The sequence below is a fragment of the Scyliorhinus torazame genome, chromosome 4 (genome assembly GCF_047496885.1).
Source record: "Scyliorhinus torazame isolate Kashiwa2021f chromosome 4, sScyTor2.1, whole genome shotgun sequence".
Classification (NCBI taxonomy): domain Eukaryota; kingdom Metazoa; phylum Chordata; class Chondrichthyes; order Carcharhiniformes; family Scyliorhinidae; genus Scyliorhinus; species Scyliorhinus torazame.
In genome coordinates, this window is record NC_092710.1 from 305357132 (window position 1) to 305373394 (window position 16263).

The window sequence follows — 16263 nt, forward strand, 5'->3', positions numbered from 1 at the left end:
CGGCATGAAGGGGAGCGAGTATCAGGCATATAGGCTAGAATTAGCAGGTGAAGGAGAGAAAGAGGAGGAGAAGTAGAAGTAGAAGTAGAAAAAGAGAGAGAAAAAATTGAAAACAACCGGAAAGAAGAAGTGGCGAGGTTGCTAGGGTGGCCAGCTTGAATAGGCGAGAAGACGGTGGCGCAGATGCCTACGGCCATACTAGTCTGAAAACGCCCGATCTCGTCTGATCTCGGAAGCTAAGCAGACTCAGGCCTGGTTAGTACTTGGATGGGAGACCGCCTGGGAATACCAGGTGCAGTAGGCTTTTGCGGCCAGCAGAGACTGCTCACGCCAAGCACTCTCCACACCAGAGGCAGGCCAACCTTTTGCTGCTCTCTGCGTCCTCGCCATTCCTCCCAACACTTGCCTGCGGGCTCAACTCAGGCAGGCGGCTTGGTCGGGCCATTCAGCTGCTGCAGCTTTGCCGGGCCTTTGCAACGCAGCACGGTTGTGTGCCTTGGCGTGCTGCACTTTGATGGGCACGCCAGCTGGCCCGTGTGGCCGCAAGCCAGTGTGTCGGCAGGACGTTCTCTCACCTAGCCTGAAGGCGCCGCATGAATGCAAGTTGTGGCATTGGGGCTGGTGTGGAAAGCGAAGGAAGAGAGAGCTGGCTTGCATTGCCTGCCTGACCCTTGTGCTGGCTGTGCTGAGAGAAGTGCGCAGCGTTGCAATGTGGAAAGGCAGCAGCGTGCAGGCGGCAGGCTGGTGTGAGGTGGGCAGGGCTTGCAGTTTTCCTTGGGGAGGTGGAGAAGAAAAAAGAGAGCTAGGTGGGGACGGCATGAAGGGGAGCGAGTATCAGGCATATAGGCTAGAATTAGCAGGAGAAGGAGAGAAAGAGTAGGAGAAGTAGAAGTAGAAGTAGAAAAAGAGAGAGAAAAAATTGAAAACAACCGGAAAGAAGAAGTGGCGAGGGTGCTAGGGTGGCCAGCTTGAATAGGCGAGAAGACGGTGCTGCAGATGCCTACGGCCATACTAGTCTGAAAACGCCCGATCTCGTCTGATCTCGGAAGCTAAGCAGACTCAGGCCTGGTTAGTACTTGGATGGGAGACCGCCTGGGAATACCAGGTGCAGTAGGCTTTTGCGGCCAGCAGTGACTGCTCACGCCAAGCACTCTCCACACCAGAGGCAGGCCAACCTTTTGCTGCTCTCTGCGTCCTCGCCATTCCTCCCAACACTTGCCTGCGGGCTCAACTCAGGCAGGCGGCTTGGTCGGGCCATTCAGCTGCTGCAGCTTTGCCGGGCCTTTGCAACGCAGCACGGTTGTGTGCCTTGGCGTGCTGCACTTTGATGGGCACGCCAGCTGGCCCGTGTGGCCGCAAGCCAGTGTGTCGGCAGGACGTTCTCTCTCCTAGCCTGAAGGCGCCGCATGAATGCAAGTTGTGGCATTGGGGCTGGTGTGGAAAGCGAAGGAAGAGAGAGCTGGCTTGCATTGCCTGCCTGACCCTTGTGCTGGCTGTGCTGAGAGAAGTGCGCAGCGTTGCAATGTGGAAAGGCAGCAGCGTGCAGGCGGCAGGCTGGTGTGAGGTGGGCGGGGCTTGCAGTTTTCATTGGGGAGGTGGAGAAGAAAAAAGAGAGCCAAGTGGGGACGGCATGAAGGGGAGCGAGTATCAGGCATATAGGCTAGAATTAGCAGGTGAAGGAGAGAAAGAGGAGGAGAAGTAGAAGTAGAAGTAGAAAAAGAGAGAGAAAAAATTGAAAACAACCGGAAAGAAGAAGTGGCGAGGGTGCTAGGGTGGCCAGCTTGAATAGGCGAGAAGACGGTGCTGCAGCTGCCTACGGCCATACTAGTCTGAAAACGCCCGATCTCGTCTGATCTCGGAAGCTAAGCAGACTCAGGCCTGGTTAGTACTTGGATGGGAGACCGCCTGGGAATACCAGGTGCAGTAGGCTTTTGCGGCCAGCAGTGACTGCTCACGCCAAGCACTCTCCACACCAGAGGCAGGCCAACCTTTTGCTGCTCTCTGCGTCCTCGCCATTCCTCCCAACACTTGCCTGCGGGCTCAACTCAGGCAGGCGGCTTGGTCGGGCCATTCAGCTGCTGCAGCTTTGCCGGGCCTTTGCAACGCAGCACGGTTGTGTGCCTTGGCGTGCTGCACTTTGATGGGCACGCCAGCTGGCCCGTGTGGCCGCAAGCCAGTGTGTCGGCAGGACGTTCTCTCTCCTAGCCTGAAGGCGCCGCATGAATGCAAGTTGTGGCATTGGGGCTGGTGTGGAAAGCGAAGGAAGAGAGAGCTGGCTTGCATTGCCTGCCTGACCCTTGTGCTGGCTGTGCTGAGAGAAGTGCGCAGCGTTGCAATGTGGAAAGGCAGCAGCGTGCAGGCGGCAGGCTGGTGTGAGGTGGGCGGGGCTTGCAGTTTTCATTGGGGAGGTGGAGAAGAAAAAAGAGAGCCAAGTGGGGACGGCATGAAGGGGAGCGAGTATCAGGCATATAGGCTAGAATTAGCAGGTGAAGGAGAGAAAGAGGAGGAGAAGTAGAAGTAGAAGTAGAAAAAGAGAGAGAAAAAATTGAAAACAACCGGAAAAAAGAAGTGGCGAGGTTGCTAGGGTGGCCAGCTTGAATAGGCGAGAAGACGGTGCTGCAGATGCCTACGGCCATACTAGTCTGAAAACGCCCGATCTCGTCTGATCTCGGAAGCTAAGCAGACTCAGGCCTGGTTAGTACTTGGATGGGAGACCGCCTGGGAATACCAGGTGCAGTAGGCTTTTGCGGCCAGCAGAGACTGCTCACGCCAAGCACTCTCCACACCAGAGGCAGGCCAACCTTTTGCTGCTCTCTGCGTCCTCGCCATTCCTCCCAACACTTGCCTGCGGGCTCAACTCAGGCAGGCGGCTTGGTCGGGCCATTCAGCTGCTGCAGCTTTGCCGGGCCTTTGCAACGCAGCATGGTTGTGTGCCTTGGCGTGCTGCACTTTGATGGGCACGCCAGCTGGCACGTGTGGCCGCAAGCCAGTGTGTCGGCAGGACGTTCTCTCTCCTAGCCTGAAGGCGCCGCATGAATGCAAGTTGTGGCATTGGGGCTGGTGTGGAAAGCGAAGGAAGAGAGAGCTGGCTTGCATTGCCTGCCTGACCCTTGTGCTGGCTGTGCTGAGAGAAGTGCGCAGCGTTGCAATGTGGAAAGGCAGCAGCGTGCAGGCGGCAGGCTGGTGTGAGGTGGGCGGGGCTTGCAGTTTTCATTGGGGAGGTGGAGAAGAAAAAAGAGAGCCAAGTGGGGACGGCATGAAGGGGAGCGAGTATCAGGCATATAGGCTAGAATTAGCAGGAGAAGGAGAGAAAGAGTAGGAGAAGTAGAAGTAGAAGTAGAAAAAGAGAGAGAAAAAATTGAAAACAACCGGAAAGAAGAAGTGGCGAGGGTGCTAGGGTGGCCAGCTTGAATAGGCGAGAAGACGGTGCTGCAGCTGCCTACGGCCATACTAGTCTGAAAACGCCCGATCTCGTCTGATCTCGGAAGCTAAGCAGACTCAGGCCTGGTTAGTACTTGGATGGGAGACCGCCTGGGAATACCAGGTGCAGTAGGCTTTTGCGGCCAGCAGTGACTGCTCACGCCAAGCACTCTCCACACCAGAGGCAGGCCAACCTTTTGCTGCTCTCTGCGTCCTCGCCATTCCTCCCAACACTTGCCTGCGGGCTCAACTCAGGCAGGCGGCTTGGTCGGGCCATTCAGCTGCTGCAGCTTTGCCGGGCCTTTGCAACGCAGCACGGTTGGGTGCCTTGGCGTGCTGCACTTTGATGGGCACGCCAGCTGGCCCGTGTGGCCGCAAGCCAGTGTGTCGGCAGGACGTTCTCTCTCCTAGCCTGAAGGCGCCGCATGAATGCAAGTTGTGGCATTGGGGCTGGTGTGGAAAGCGAAGGAAGAGAGAGCTGGCTTGCATTGCCTGCCTGACCCTTGTGCTGGCTGTGCTGAGAGAAGTGCGCAGCGTTGCAATGTGGAAAGGCAGCAGCGTGCAGGCGGCAGGCTGGTGTGAGGTGGGCGGGGCTTGCAGTTTTCATTGGGGAGGTGGAGAAGAAAAAAGAGAGCCAAGTGGGGACGGCATGAAGGGGAGCGAGTATCAGGCATATAGGCTAGAATTAGCAGGTGAAGGAGAGAAAGAGGAGGAGAAGTAGAAGTAGAAGTAGAAAAAGAGAGAGAAAAAATTGAAAACAACCGGAAAGAAGAAGTGGCGAGGTTGCTAGGGTGGCCAGCTTGAATAGGCGAGAAGACGGTGGCGCAGATGCCTACGGCCATACTAGTCTGAAAACGCCCGATCTCGTCTGATCTCGGAAGCTAAGCAGACTCAGGCCTGGTTAGTACTTGGATGGGAGACCGCCTGGGAATACCAGGTGCAGTAGGCTTTTGCGGCCAGCAGAGACTGCTCACGCCAAGCACTCTCCACACCAGAGGCAGGCCAACCTTTTGCTGCTCTCTGCGTCCTCGCCATTCCTCCCAACACTTGCCTGCGGGCTCAACTCAGGCAGGCGGCTTGGTCGGGCCATTCAGCTGCTGCAGCTTTGCCGGGCCTTTGCAACGCAGCACGGTTGTGTGCCTTGGCGTGCTGCACTTTGATGGGCACGCCAGCTGGCCCGTGTGGCCGCAAGCCAGTGTGTCGGCAGGACGTTCTCTCACCTAGCCTGAAGGCGCCGCATGAATGCAAGTTGTGGCATTGGGGCTGGTGTGGAAAGCGAAGGAAGAGAGAGCTGGCTTGCATTGCCTGCCTGACCCTTGTGCTGGCTGTGCTGAGAGAAGTGCGCAGCGTTGCAATGTGGAAAGGCAGCAGCGTGCAGGCGGCAGGCTGGTGTGAGGTGGGCAGGGCTTGCAGTTTTCCTTGGGGAGGTGGAGAAGAAAAAAGAGAGCTAGGTGGGGACGGCATGAAGGGGAGCGAGTATCAGGCATATAGGCTAGAATTAGCAGGAGAAGGAGAGAAAGAGTAGGAGAAGTAGAAGTAGAAGTAGAAAAAGAGAGAGAAAAAATTGAAAACAACCGGAAAGAAGAAGTGGCGAGGGTGCTAGGGTGGCCAGCTTGAATAGGCGAGAAGACGGTGCTGCAGATGCCTACGGCCATACTAGTCTGAAAACGCCCGATCTCGTCTGATCTCGGAAGCTAAGCAGACTCAGGCCTGGTTAGTACTTGGATGGGAGACCGCCTGGGAATACCAGGTGCAGTAGGCTTTTGCGGCCAGCAGTGACTGCTCACGCCAAGCACTCTCCACACCAGAGGCAGGCCAACCTTTTGCTGCTCTCTGCGTCCTCGCCATTCCTCCCAACACTTGCCTGCGGGCTCAACTCAGGCAGGCGGCTTGGTCGGGCCATTCAGCTGCTGCAGCTTTGCCGGGCCTTTGCAACGCAGCACGGTTGTGTGCCTTGGCGTGCTGCACTTTGATGGGCACGCCAGCTGGCCCGTGTGGCCGCAAGCCAGTGTGTCGGCAGGACGTTCTCTCTCCTAGCCTGAAGGCGCCGCATGAATGCAAGTTGTGGCATTGGGGCTGGTGTGGAAAGCGAAGGAAGAGAGAGCTGGCTTGCATTGCCTGCCTGACCCTTGTGCTGGCTGTGCTGAGAGAAGTGCGCAGCGTTGCAATGTGGAAAGGCAGCAGCGTGCAGGCGGCAGGCTGGTGTGAGGTGGGCGGGGCTTGCAGTTTTCATTGGGGAGGTGGAGAAGAAAAAAGAGAGCCAAGTGGGGACGGCATGAAGGGGAGCGAGTATCAGGCATATAGGCTAGAATTAGCAGGTGAAGGAGAGAAAGAGGAGGAGAAGTAGAAGTAGAAGTAGAAAAAGAGAGAGAAAAAATTGAAAACAACCGGAAAGAAGAAGTGGCGAGGGTGCTAGGGTGGCCAGCTTGAATAGGCGAGAAGACGGTGCTGCAGCTGCCTACGGCCATACTAGTCTGAAAATGCCCGATCTCGTCTGATCTCGGAAGCTAAGCAGACTCAGGCCTGGTTAGTACTTGGATGGGAGACCGCCTGGGAATACCAGGTGCAGTAGGCTTTTGCGGCCAGCAGTGACTGCTCACGCCAAGCACTCTCCACACCAGAGGCAGGCCAACCTTTTGCTGCTCTCTGCGTCCTCGCCATTCCTCCCAACACTTGCCTGCGGGCTCAACTCAGGCAGGCGGCTTGGTCGGGCCATTCAGCTGCTGCAGCTTTGCCGGGCCTTTGCAACGCAGCACGGTTGTGTGCCTTGGCGTGCTGCACTTTGATGGGCACGCCAGCTGGCCCGTGTGGCCGCAAGCCAGTGTGTCGGCAGGACGTTCTCTCTCCTAGCCTGAAGGCGCCGCATGAATGCAAGTTGTGGCATTGGGGCTGGTGTGGAAAGCGAAGGAAGAGAGAGCTGGCTTGCATTGCCTGCCTGACCCTTGTGCTGGCTGTGCTGAGAGAAGTGCGCAGCGTTGCAATGTGGAAAGGCAGCAGCGTGCAGGCGGCAGGCTGGTGTGAGGTGGGCGGGGCTTGCAGTTTTCATTGGGGAGGTGGAGAAGAAAAAAGAGAGCCAAGTGGGGACGGCATGAAGGGGAGCGAGTATCAGGCATATAGGCTAGAATTAGCAGGTGAAGGAGAGAAAGAGGAGGAGAAGTAGAAGTAGAAGTAGAAAAAGAGAGAGAAAAAATTGAAAACAACCGGAAAAAAGAAGTGGCGAGGTTGCTAGGGTGGCCAGCTTGAATAGGCGAGAAGACGGTGCTGCAGATGCCTACGGCCATACTAGTCTGAAAACGCCCGATCTCGTCTGATCTCGGAAGCTAAGCAGACTCAGGCCTGGTTAGTACTTGGATGGGAGACCGCCTGGGAATACCAGGTGCAGTAGGCTTTTGCGGCCAGCAGAGACTGCTCACGCCAAGCACTCTCCACACCAGAGGCAGGCCAACCTTTTGCTGCTCTCTGCGTCCTCGCCATTCCTCCCAACACTTGCCTGCGGGCTCAACTCAGGCAGGCGGCTTGGTCGGGCCATTCAGCTGCTGCAGCTTTGCCGGGCCTTTGCAACGCAGCATGGTTGTGTGCCTTGGCGTGCTGCACTTTGATGGGCACGCCAGCTGGCACGTGTGGCCGCAAGCCAGTGTGTCGGCAGGACGTTCTCTCTCCTAGCCTGAAGGCGCCGCATGAATGCAAGTTGTGGCATTGGGGCTGGTGTGGAAAGCGAAGGAAGAGAGAGCTGGCTTGCATTGCCTGCCTGACCCTTGTGCTGGCTGTGCTGAGAGAAGTGCGCAGCGTTGCAATGTGGAAAGGCAGCAGCGTGCAGGCGGCAGGCTGGTGTGAGGTGGGCGGGGCTTGCAGTTTTCATTGGGGAGGTGGAGAAGAAAAAAGAGAGCCAAGTGGGGACGGCATGAAGGGGAGCGAGTATCAGGCATATAGGCTAGAATTAGCAGGTGAAGGAGAGAAAGAGGAGGAGAAGTAGAAGTAGAAGTAGAAAAAGAGAGAGAAAAAATTGAAAACAACCGGAAAGAAGAAGTGGCGAGGTTGCTAGGGTGGCCAGCTTGAATAGGCGAGAAGACGGTGGTGCAGATGCCTACGGCCATACTAGTCTGAAAACGCCCGATCTCGTCTGATCTCGGAAGCTAAGCAGACTCAGGCCTGGTTAGTACTTGGATGGGAGACCGCCTGGGAATACCAGGTGCAGTAGGCTTTTGCGGCCAGCAGAGACTGCTCACGCCAAGCACTCTCCACACCAGAGGCAGGCCAACCTTTTGCTGCTCTCTGCGTCCTCGCCATTCCTCCCAACACTTGCCTGCGGGCTCAACTCAGGCAGGCGGCTTGGTCGGGCCATTCAGCTGCTGCAGCTTTGCCGGGCCTTTGCAACGCAGCACGGTTGTGTGCCTTGGCGTGCTGCACTTTGATGGGCACGCCAGCTGGCCCGTGTGGCCGCAAGCCAGTGTGTCGGCAGGACGTTCTCTCTCCTAGCCTGAAGGCGCCGCATGAATGCAAGTTGTGGCATTGGGGCTGGTGTGGAAAGCGAAGGAAGAGAGAGCTGGCTTGCATTGCCTGCCTGACCCTTGTGCTGGCTGTGCTGAGAGAAGTGCGCAGCGTTGCAATGTGGAAAGGCAGCAGCGTGCAGGCGGCAGGCTGGTGTGAGGTGGGCGGGGCTTGCAGTTTTCCTTGGGGAGGTGGAGAAGAAAAAAGAGAGCTAGGTGGGGACGGCATGAAGGGGAGCGAGTATCAGGCATATAGGCTAGAATTAGCAGGAGAAGGAGAGAAAGAGTAGGAGAAGTAGAAGTAGAAGTAGAAAAAGAGAGAGAAAAAATTGAAAACAACCGGAAAGAAGAAGTGGCGAGGGTGCTAGGGTGGCCAGCTTGAATAGGCGAGAAGACGGTGCTGCAGCTGCCTACGGCCATACTAGTCTGAAAACGCCCGATCTCGTCTGATCTCGGAAGCTAAACAGACTCAGGCCTGGTTAGTACTTGGATGGGAGACCGCCTGGGAATACCAGGTGCAGTAGGCTTTTGCGGCCAGCAGTGACTGCTCACGCCAAGCACTCTCCACACCAGAGGCAGGCCAACCTTTTGCTGCTCTCTGCGTCCTCGCCATTCCTCCCAACACTTGCCTGCGGGCTCAACTCAGGCAGGCGGCTTGGTCGGGCCATTCAGCTGCTGCAGCTTTGCCGGGCCTTTGCAACGCAGCACGGTTGTGTGCCTTGGCGTGCTGCACTTTGATGGGCACGCCAGCTGGCCCGTGTGGCCGCAAGCCAGTGTGTCGGCAGGACGTTCTCTCTCCTAGCCTGAAGGCGCCGCATGAATGCAAGTTGTGGCATTGGGGCTGGTGTGGAAAGCGAAGGAAGAGAGAGCTGGCTTGCATTGCCTGCCTGACCCTTGTGCTGGCTGTGCTGAGAGAAGTGCGCAGCGTTGCAATGTGGAAAGGCAGCAGCGTGCAGGCGGCAGGCTGGTGTGAGGTGGGCGGGGCTTGCAGTTTTCATTGGGGAGGTGGAGAAGAAAAAAGAGAGCCAAGTGGGGACGGCATGAAGGGGAGCGAGTATCAGGCATATAGGCTAGAATTAGCAGGTGAAGGAGAGAAAGAGGAGGAGAAGTAGAAGTAGAAGTAGAAAAAGAGAGAGAAAAAATTGAAAACAACCGGAAAGAAGAAGTGGCGAGGTTGCTAGGGTGGCCAGCTTGAATAGGCGAGAAGACGGTGGTGCAGATGCCTACGGCCATACTAGTCTGAAAACGCCCGATCTCGTCTGATCTCGGAAGCTAAGCAGACTCAGGCCTGGTTAGTACTTGGATGGGAGACCGCCTGGGAATACCAGGTGCAGTAGGCTTTTGCGGCCAGCAGAGACTGCTCACGCCAAGCACTCTCCACACCAGAGGCAGGCCAACCTTTTGCTGCTCTCTGCGTCCTCGCCATTCCTCCCAACACTTGCCTGCGGGCTCAACTCAGGCAGGCGGCTTGGTCGGGCCATTCAGCTGCTGCAGCTTTGCCGGGCCTTTGCAACGCAGCACGGTTGTGTGCCTTGGCGTGCTGCACTTTGATGGGCACGCCAGCTGGCCCGTGTGGCCGCAAGCCAGTGTGTCGGCAGGACGTTCTCTCTCCTAGCCTGAAGGCGCCGCATGAATGCAAGTTGTGGCATTGGGGCTGGTGTGGAAAGCGAAGGAAGAGAGAGCTGGCTTGCATTGCCTGCCTGACCCTTGTGCTGGCTGTGCTGAGAGAAGTGCGCAGCGTTGCAATGTGGAAAGGCAGCAGCGTGCAGGCGGCAGGCTGGTGTGAGGTGGGCGGGGCTTGCAGTTTTCCTTGGGGAGGTGGAGAAGAAAAAAGAGAGCCAAGTGGGGACGGCATGAAGGGGAGCGAGTATCAGGCATATAGGCTAGAATTAGCAGGTGAAGGAGAGAAAGAGGAGGAGAAGTAGAAGTAGAAGTAGAAAAAGAGAGAGAAAAAATTGAAAACAACCGGAAAGAAGAAGTGGCGAGGGTGCTAGGGTGGCCAGCTTGAATAGGCGAGAAGACGGTGCTGCAGATGCCTACGGCCATACTAGTCTGAAAACGCCCGATCTCGTCTGATCTCGGAAGCTAAGCAGACTCAGGCCTGGTTAGTACTTGGATGGGAGACCGCCTGGGAATACCAGGTGCAGTAGGCTTTTGCGGCCAGCAGTGACTGCTCACGCCAAGCACTCTCCACACCAGAGGCAGGCCAACCTTTTGCTGCTCTCTGCGTCCTCGCCATTCCTCCCAACACTTGCCTGCGGGCTCAACTCAGGCAGGCGGCTTGGTCGGGCCATTCAGCTGCTGCAGCTTTGCCGGGCCTTTGCAACGCAGCACGGTTGTGTGCCTTGGCGTGCTGCACTTTGATGGGCACGCCAGCTGGCCCGTGTGGCCGCAAGCCAGTGTGTCGGCAGGACGTTCTCTCTCCTAGCCTGAAGGCGCCGCATGAATGCAAGTTGTGGCATTGGGGCTGGTGTGGAAAGCGAAGGAAGAGAGAGCTGGCTTGCATTGCCTGCCTGACCCTTGTGCTGGCTGTGCTGAGAGAAGTGCGCAGCGTTGCAATGTGGAAAGGCAGCAGCGTGCAGGCGGCAGGCTGGTGTGAGGTGGGCGGGGCTTGCAGTTTTCATTGGGGAGGTGGAGAAGAAAAAAGAGAGCCAAGTGGGGACGGCATGAAGGGGAGCGAGTATCAGGCATATAGGCTAGAATTAGCAGGTGAAGGAGAGAAAGAGGAGGAGAAGTAGAAGTAGAAGTAGAAAAAGAGAGAGAAAAAATTGAAAACAACCGGAAAGAAGAAGTGGCGAGGTTGCTAGGGTGGCCAGCTTGAATAGGCGAGAAGACGGCGGTGCAGATGCCTACGGCCATACTAGCCTGAAAACGCCCGATCTCGTCTGATCTCGGAAGCTAAGCAGACTCAGGCCTGGTTAGTACTTGGATGGGAGACCGCCTGGGAATACCAGGTGCAGTAGGCTTTTGCGGCCAGCAGAGACTGCTCACGCCAAGCACTCTCCACACCAGAGGCAGGCCAACCTTTTGCTGCTCTCTGCGTCCTCGCCATTCCTCCCAACACTTGCCTGCGGGCTCAACTCAGGCAGGCGGCTTGGTCGGGCCATTCAGCTGCTGCAGCTTTGCCGGGCCTTTGCAACGCAGCACGGTTGTGTGCCTTGGCGTGCTGCACTTTGATGGGCACGCCAGCTGGCCCGTGTGGCCGCAAGCCAGTGTGTCGGCAGGACGTTCTCTCTCCTAGCCTGAAGGCGCCGCATGAATGCAAGTTGTGGCATTGGGGCTGGTGTGGAAAGCGAAGGAAGAGAGAGCTGGCTTGCATTGCCTGCCTGACCCTTGTGCTGGCTGTGCTGAGAGAAGTGCGCAGCGTTGCAATGTGGAAAGGCAGCAGCGTGCAGGCGGCAGGCTGGTGTGAGGTGGGCGGGGCTTGCAGTTTTCCTTGGGGAGGTGGAGAAGAAAAAAGAGAGCTAGGTGGGGACGGCATGAAGGGGAGCGAGTATCAGGCATATAGGCTAGAATTAGCAGGAGAAGGAGAGAAAGAGTAGGAGAAGTAGAAGTAGAAGTAGAAAAAGAGAGAGAAAAAATTGAAAACAACCGGAAAGAAGAAGTGGCGAGGGTGCTAGGGTGGCCAGCTTGAATAGGCGAGAAGACGGTGCTGCAGCTGCCTACGGCCATACTAGTCTGAAAACGCCCGATCTCGTCTGATCTCGGAAGCTAAGCAGACTCAGGCCTGGTTAGTACTTGGATGGGAGACCGCCTGGGAATACCAGGTGCAGTAGGCTTTTGCGGCCAGCAGTGACTGCTCACGCCAAGCACTCTCCACACCAGAGGCAGGCCAACCTTTTGCTGCTCTCTGCGTCCTCGCCATTCCTCCCAACACTTGCCTGCGGGCTCAACTCAGGCAGGCGGCTTGGTCGGGCCATTCAGCTGCTGCAGCTTTGCCGGGCCTTTGCAACGCAGCACGGTTGTGTGCCTTGGCGTGCTGCACTTTGATGGGCACGCCAGCTGGCCCGTGTGGCCGCAAGCCAGTGTGTCGGCAGGACGTTCTCTCTCCTAGCCTGAAGGCGCCGCATGAATGCAAGTTGTGGCATTGGGGCTGGTGTGGAAAGCGAAGGAAGAGAGAGCTGGCTTGCATTGCCTGCCTGACCCTTGTGCTGGCTGTGCTGAGAGAAGTGCGCAGCGTTGCAATGTGGAAAGGCAGCAGCGTGCAGGCGGCAGGCTGGTGTGAGGTGGGCGGGGCTTGCAGTTTTCATTGGGGAGGTGGAGAATAAAAAAGAGAGCCAAGTGGGGACGGCATGAAGGGGAGCGAGTATCAGGCATATAGGCTAGAATTAGCAGGTGAAGGAGAGAAAGAGGAGGAGAAGTAGAAGTAGAAGTAGAAAAAGAGAGAGAAAAAATTGAAAACAACCGGAAAGAAGAAGTGGCGAGGGTGCTAGGGTGGCCAGCTTGAATAGGCGAGAAGACGGTGCTGCAGCTGCCTACGGCCATACTAGTCTGAAAACGCCCGATCTCGTCTGATCTCGGAAGCTAAGCAGACTCAGGCCTGGTTAGTACTTGGATGGGAGACCGCCTGGGAATACCAGGTGCAGTAGGCTTTTGCGGCCAGCAGTGACTGCTCACGCCAAGCACTCTCCACACCAGAGGCAGGCCAACCTTTTGCTGCTCTCTGCGTCCTCGCCATTCCTCCCAACACTTGCCTGCGGGCTCAACTCAGGCAGGCGGCTTGGTCGGGCCATTCAGCTGCTGCAGCTTTGCCGGGCCTTTGCAACGCAGCACGGTTGTGTGCCTTGGCGTGCTGCACTTTGATGGGCACGCCAGCTGGCCCGTGTGGCCGCAAGCCAGTGTGTCGGCAGGACGTTCTCTCTCCTAGCCTGAAGGCGCCGCATGAATGCAAGTTGTGGCATTGGGGCTGGTGTGGAAAGCGAAGGAAGAGAGAGCTGGCTTGCATTGCCTGCCTGACCCTTGTGCTGGCTGTGCTGAGAGAAGTGCGCAGCGTTGCAATGTGGAAAGGCAGCAGCGTGCAGGCGGCAGGCTGGTGTGAGGTGGGCGGGGCTTGCAGTTTTCATTGGGGAGGTGGAGAAGAAAAAAGAGAGCCAAGTGGGGACGGCATGAAGGGGAGCGAGTATCAGGCATATAGGCTAGAATTAGCAGGTGAAGGAGAGAAAGAGGAGGAGAAGTAGAAGTAGAAGTAGAAAAAGAGAGAGAAAAAATTGAAAACAACCGGAAAAAAGAAGTGGCGAGGTTGCTAGGGTGGCCAGCTTGAATAGGCGAGAAGACGGTGCTGCAGATGCCTACGGCCATACTAGTCTGAAAACGCCCGATCTCGTCTGATCTCGGAAGCTAAGCAGACTCAGGCCTGGTTAGTACTTGGATGGGAGACCGCCTGGGAATACCAGGTGCAGTAGGCTTTTGCGGCCAGCAGAGACTGCTCACGCCAAGCACTCTCCACACCAGAGGCAGGCCAACCTTTTGCTGCTCTCTGCGTCCTCGCCATTCCTCCCAACACTTGCCTGCGGGCTCAACTCAGGCAGGCGGCTTGGTCGGGCCATTCAGCTGCTGCAGCTTTGCCGGGCCTTTGCAACGCAGCATGGTTGTGTGCCTTGGCGTGCTGCACTTTGATGGGCACGCCAGCTGGCCCGTGTGGCCGCAAGCCAGTGTGTCGGCAGGACGTTCTCTCTCCTAGCCTGAAGGCGCCGCATGAATGCAAGTTGTGGCATTGGGGCTGGTGTGGAAAGCGAAGGAAGAGAGAGCTGGCTTGCATTGCCTGCCTGACCCTTGTGCTGGCTGTGCTGAGAGAAGTGCGCAGCGTTGCAATGTGGAAAGGCAGCAGCGTGCAGGCGGCAGGCTGGTGTGAGGTGGGCGGGGCTTGCAGTTTTCATTGGGGAGGTGGAGAAGAAAAAAGAGAGCCAAGTGGGGACGGCATGAAGGGGAGCGAGTATCAGGCATATAGGCTAGAATTAGCAGGTGAAGGAGAGAAAGAGGAGGAGAAGTAGAAGTAGAAGTAGAAAAAGAGAGAGAAAAAATTGAAAACAACCGGAAAGAAGAAGTGGCGAGGTTGCTAGGGTGGCCAGATTGAATAGGCGAGAAGACGGTGGTGCAGATGCCTACGGCCATACTAGTCTGAAAACGCCCGATCTCGTCTGATCTCGGAAGCTAAGCAGACTCAGGCCTGGTTAGTACTTGGATGGGAGACCGCCTGGGAATACCAGGTGCAGTAGGCTTTTGCGGCCAGCAGAGACTGCTCACGCCAAGCACTCTCCACACCAGAGGCAGGCCAACCTTTTGCTGCTCTCTGCGTCCTCGCCATTCCTCCCAACACTTGCCTGCGGGCTCAACTCAGGCAGGCGGCTTGGTCGGGCCATTCAGCTGCTGCAGCTTTGCCGGGCCTTTGCAACGCAGCACGGTTGTGTGCCTTGGCGTGCTGCACTTTGATGGGCACGCCAGCTGGCCCGTGTGGCCGCAAGCCAGTGTGTCGGCAGGACGTTCTCTCTCCTAGCCTGAAGGCGCCGCATGAATGCAAGTTGTGGCATTGGGGCTGGTGTGGAAAGCGAAGGAAGAGAGAGCTGGCTTGCATTGCCTGCCTGACCCTTGTGCTGGCTGTGCTGAGAGAAGTGCGCAGCGTTGCAATGTGGAAAGGCAGCAGCGTGCAGGCGGCAGGCTGGTGTGAGGTGGGCGGGGCTTGCAGTTTTCCTTGGGGAGGTGGAGAAGAAAAAAGAGAGCTAGGTGGGGACGGCATGAAGGGGAGCGAGTATCAGGCATATAGGCTAGAATTAGCAGGAGAAGGAGAGAAAGAGTAGGAGAAGTAGAAGTAGAAGTAGAAAAAGAGAGAGAAAAAATTGAAAACAACCGGAAAGAAGAAGTGGCGAGGGTGCTAGGGTGGCCAGCTTGAATAGGCGAGAAGACGGTGCTGCAGCTGCCTACGGCCATACTAGTCTGAAAACGCCCGATCTCGTCTGATCTCGGAAGCTAAACAGACTCAGGCCTGGTTAGTACTTGGATGGGAGACCGCCTGGGAATACCAGGTGCAGTAGGCTTTTGCGGCCAGCAGTGACTGCTCACGCCAAGCACTCTCCACACCAGAGGCAGGCCAACCTTTTGCTGCTCTCTGCGTCCTCGCCATTCCTCCCAACACTTGCCTGCGGGCTCAACTCAGGCAGGCGGCTTGGTCGGGCCATTCAGCTGCTGCAGCTTTGCCGGGCCTTTGCAACGCAGCACGGTTGTGTGCCTTGGCGTGCTGCACTTTGATGGGCACGCCAGCTGGCCCGTGTGGCCGCAAGCCAGTGTGTCGGCAGGACGTTCTCTCTCCTAGCCTGAAGGCGCCGCATGAATGCAAGTTGTGGCATTGGGGCTGGTGTGGAAAGCGAAGGAAGAGAGAGCTGGCTTGCATTGCCTGCCTGACCCTTGTGCTGGCTGTGCTGAGAGAAGTGCGCAGCGTTGCAATGTGGAAAGGCAGCAGCGTGCAGGCGGCAGGCTGGTGTGAGGTGGGCGGGGCTTGCAGTTTTCATTGGGGAGGTGGAGAAGAAAAAAGAGAGCCAAGTGGGGACGGCATGAAGGGGAGCGAGTATCAGGCATATAGGCTAGAATTAGCAGGTGAAGGAGAGAAAGAGGAGGAGAAGTAGAAGTAGAAGTAGAAAAAGAGAGAGAAAAAATTGAAAACAACCGGAAAGAAAAAGTGGCGAGGTTGCTAGGGTGGCCAGCTTGAATAGGCGAGAAGACGGTGGTGCAGATGCCTACGGCCATACTAGTCTGAAAACGCCCGATCTCGTCTGATCTCGGAAGCTAAGCAGATTCAGGCCTGGTTAGTACTTGGATGGGAGACCGCCTGGGAATACCAGGTGCAGTAGGCTTTTGCGGCCAGCAGAGACTGCTCACGCCAAGCACTCTCCACACCAGAGGCAGGCCAACCTTTTGCTGCTCTCTGCGTCCTCGCCATTCCTCCCAACACTTGCCTGCGGGCTCAACTCAGGCAGGCGGCTTGGTCGGGCCATTCAGCTGCTGCAGCTTTGCCGGGCCTTTGCAACGCAGCACGGTTGTGTGCCTTGGCGTGCTGCACTTTGATGGGCACGCCAGCTGGCCCGTGTGGCCGCAAGCCAGTGTGTCGGCAGGACGTTCTCTCTCCTAGCCTGAAGGCGCCGCATGAATGCAAGTTGTGGCATTGGGGCTGGTGTGGAAAGCGAAGGAAGAGAGAGCTGGCTTGCATTGCCTGCCTGACCCTTGTGCTGGCTGTGCTGAGAGAAGTGCGCAGCGTTGCAATGTGGAAAGGCAGCAGCGTGCAGGCGGCAGGCTGGTGTGAGGTGGGCGGGGCTTGCAGTTTTCCTTGGGGAGGTGGAGAAGAAAAAAGAGAGCCAAGTGGGGACGG

The 16263-nt window shown here is 57.0% G+C and overlaps 20 non-coding genes across 20 annotated transcripts; all 20 read left to right on the forward strand.

Moving 5' to 3' along the window:
* The first annotated feature begins 185 nt into the window (after positions 1 to 185).
* On the forward strand, positions 186 to 304 carry LOC140412901 (5S ribosomal RNA). The gene has a single exon (XR_011942087.1). It is a non-coding gene; the product is annotated as a 5S ribosomal RNA (ribosomal RNA).
* Positions 305 to 998: 694 nt separating this feature from the next.
* Positions 999 to 1117, forward strand: LOC140412902 (5S ribosomal RNA). The gene has a single exon (XR_011942088.1). It is a non-coding gene; the product is annotated as a 5S ribosomal RNA (ribosomal RNA).
* A 694-nt stretch (positions 1118 to 1811) lies between these two features.
* On the forward strand, positions 1812 to 1930 carry LOC140412904 (5S ribosomal RNA). Its single transcript, XR_011942090.1, has one exon. It is a non-coding gene; the product is annotated as a 5S ribosomal RNA (ribosomal RNA).
* Positions 1931 to 2624: 694 nt separating this feature from the next.
* LOC140412905 (5S ribosomal RNA) lies at positions 2625 to 2743 on the forward strand. The gene has a single exon (XR_011942091.1). It is a non-coding gene; the product is annotated as a 5S ribosomal RNA (ribosomal RNA).
* Positions 2744 to 3437: 694 nt separating this feature from the next.
* LOC140412906 (5S ribosomal RNA) lies at positions 3438 to 3556 on the forward strand. The gene has a single exon (XR_011942092.1). It is a non-coding gene; the product is annotated as a 5S ribosomal RNA (ribosomal RNA).
* Positions 3557 to 4250: 694 nt separating this feature from the next.
* LOC140412907 (5S ribosomal RNA) lies at positions 4251 to 4369 on the forward strand. The gene has a single exon (XR_011942093.1). It is a non-coding gene; the product is annotated as a 5S ribosomal RNA (ribosomal RNA).
* A 694-nt stretch (positions 4370 to 5063) lies between these two features.
* On the forward strand, positions 5064 to 5182 carry LOC140412908 (5S ribosomal RNA). Its single transcript, XR_011942094.1, has one exon. It is a non-coding gene; the product is annotated as a 5S ribosomal RNA (ribosomal RNA).
* Positions 5183 to 5876: 694 nt separating this feature from the next.
* LOC140413429 (5S ribosomal RNA) lies at positions 5877 to 5995 on the forward strand. The gene has a single exon (XR_011942597.1). It is a non-coding gene; the product is annotated as a 5S ribosomal RNA (ribosomal RNA).
* A 694-nt stretch (positions 5996 to 6689) lies between these two features.
* LOC140412909 (5S ribosomal RNA) lies at positions 6690 to 6808 on the forward strand. Its single transcript, XR_011942095.1, has one exon. It is a non-coding gene; the product is annotated as a 5S ribosomal RNA (ribosomal RNA).
* A 694-nt stretch (positions 6809 to 7502) lies between these two features.
* On the forward strand, positions 7503 to 7621 carry LOC140412911 (5S ribosomal RNA). The gene has a single exon (XR_011942096.1). It is a non-coding gene; the product is annotated as a 5S ribosomal RNA (ribosomal RNA).
* Positions 7622 to 8315: 694 nt separating this feature from the next.
* Positions 8316 to 8434, forward strand: LOC140413328 (5S ribosomal RNA). The gene has a single exon (XR_011942501.1). It is a non-coding gene; the product is annotated as a 5S ribosomal RNA (ribosomal RNA).
* Positions 8435 to 9128: 694 nt separating this feature from the next.
* LOC140412912 (5S ribosomal RNA) lies at positions 9129 to 9247 on the forward strand. The gene has a single exon (XR_011942097.1). It is a non-coding gene; the product is annotated as a 5S ribosomal RNA (ribosomal RNA).
* A 694-nt stretch (positions 9248 to 9941) lies between these two features.
* LOC140412913 (5S ribosomal RNA) lies at positions 9942 to 10060 on the forward strand. The gene has a single exon (XR_011942098.1). It is a non-coding gene; the product is annotated as a 5S ribosomal RNA (ribosomal RNA).
* A 694-nt stretch (positions 10061 to 10754) lies between these two features.
* LOC140413710 (5S ribosomal RNA) lies at positions 10755 to 10873 on the forward strand. The gene has a single exon (XR_011942867.1). It is a non-coding gene; the product is annotated as a 5S ribosomal RNA (ribosomal RNA).
* Positions 10874 to 11567: 694 nt separating this feature from the next.
* LOC140412914 (5S ribosomal RNA) lies at positions 11568 to 11686 on the forward strand. Its single transcript, XR_011942099.1, has one exon. It is a non-coding gene; the product is annotated as a 5S ribosomal RNA (ribosomal RNA).
* A 694-nt stretch (positions 11687 to 12380) lies between these two features.
* Positions 12381 to 12499, forward strand: LOC140412917 (5S ribosomal RNA). The gene has a single exon (XR_011942101.1). It is a non-coding gene; the product is annotated as a 5S ribosomal RNA (ribosomal RNA).
* Positions 12500 to 13193: 694 nt separating this feature from the next.
* On the forward strand, positions 13194 to 13312 carry LOC140412918 (5S ribosomal RNA). Its single transcript, XR_011942102.1, has one exon. It is a non-coding gene; the product is annotated as a 5S ribosomal RNA (ribosomal RNA).
* A 694-nt stretch (positions 13313 to 14006) lies between these two features.
* Positions 14007 to 14125, forward strand: LOC140412919 (5S ribosomal RNA). The gene has a single exon (XR_011942103.1). It is a non-coding gene; the product is annotated as a 5S ribosomal RNA (ribosomal RNA).
* A 694-nt stretch (positions 14126 to 14819) lies between these two features.
* On the forward strand, positions 14820 to 14938 carry LOC140413329 (5S ribosomal RNA). Its single transcript, XR_011942502.1, has one exon. It is a non-coding gene; the product is annotated as a 5S ribosomal RNA (ribosomal RNA).
* Positions 14939 to 15632: 694 nt separating this feature from the next.
* On the forward strand, positions 15633 to 15751 carry LOC140413591 (5S ribosomal RNA). Its single transcript, XR_011942754.1, has one exon. It is a non-coding gene; the product is annotated as a 5S ribosomal RNA (ribosomal RNA).
* Positions 15752 to 16263: the final 512 nt, after the last annotated feature.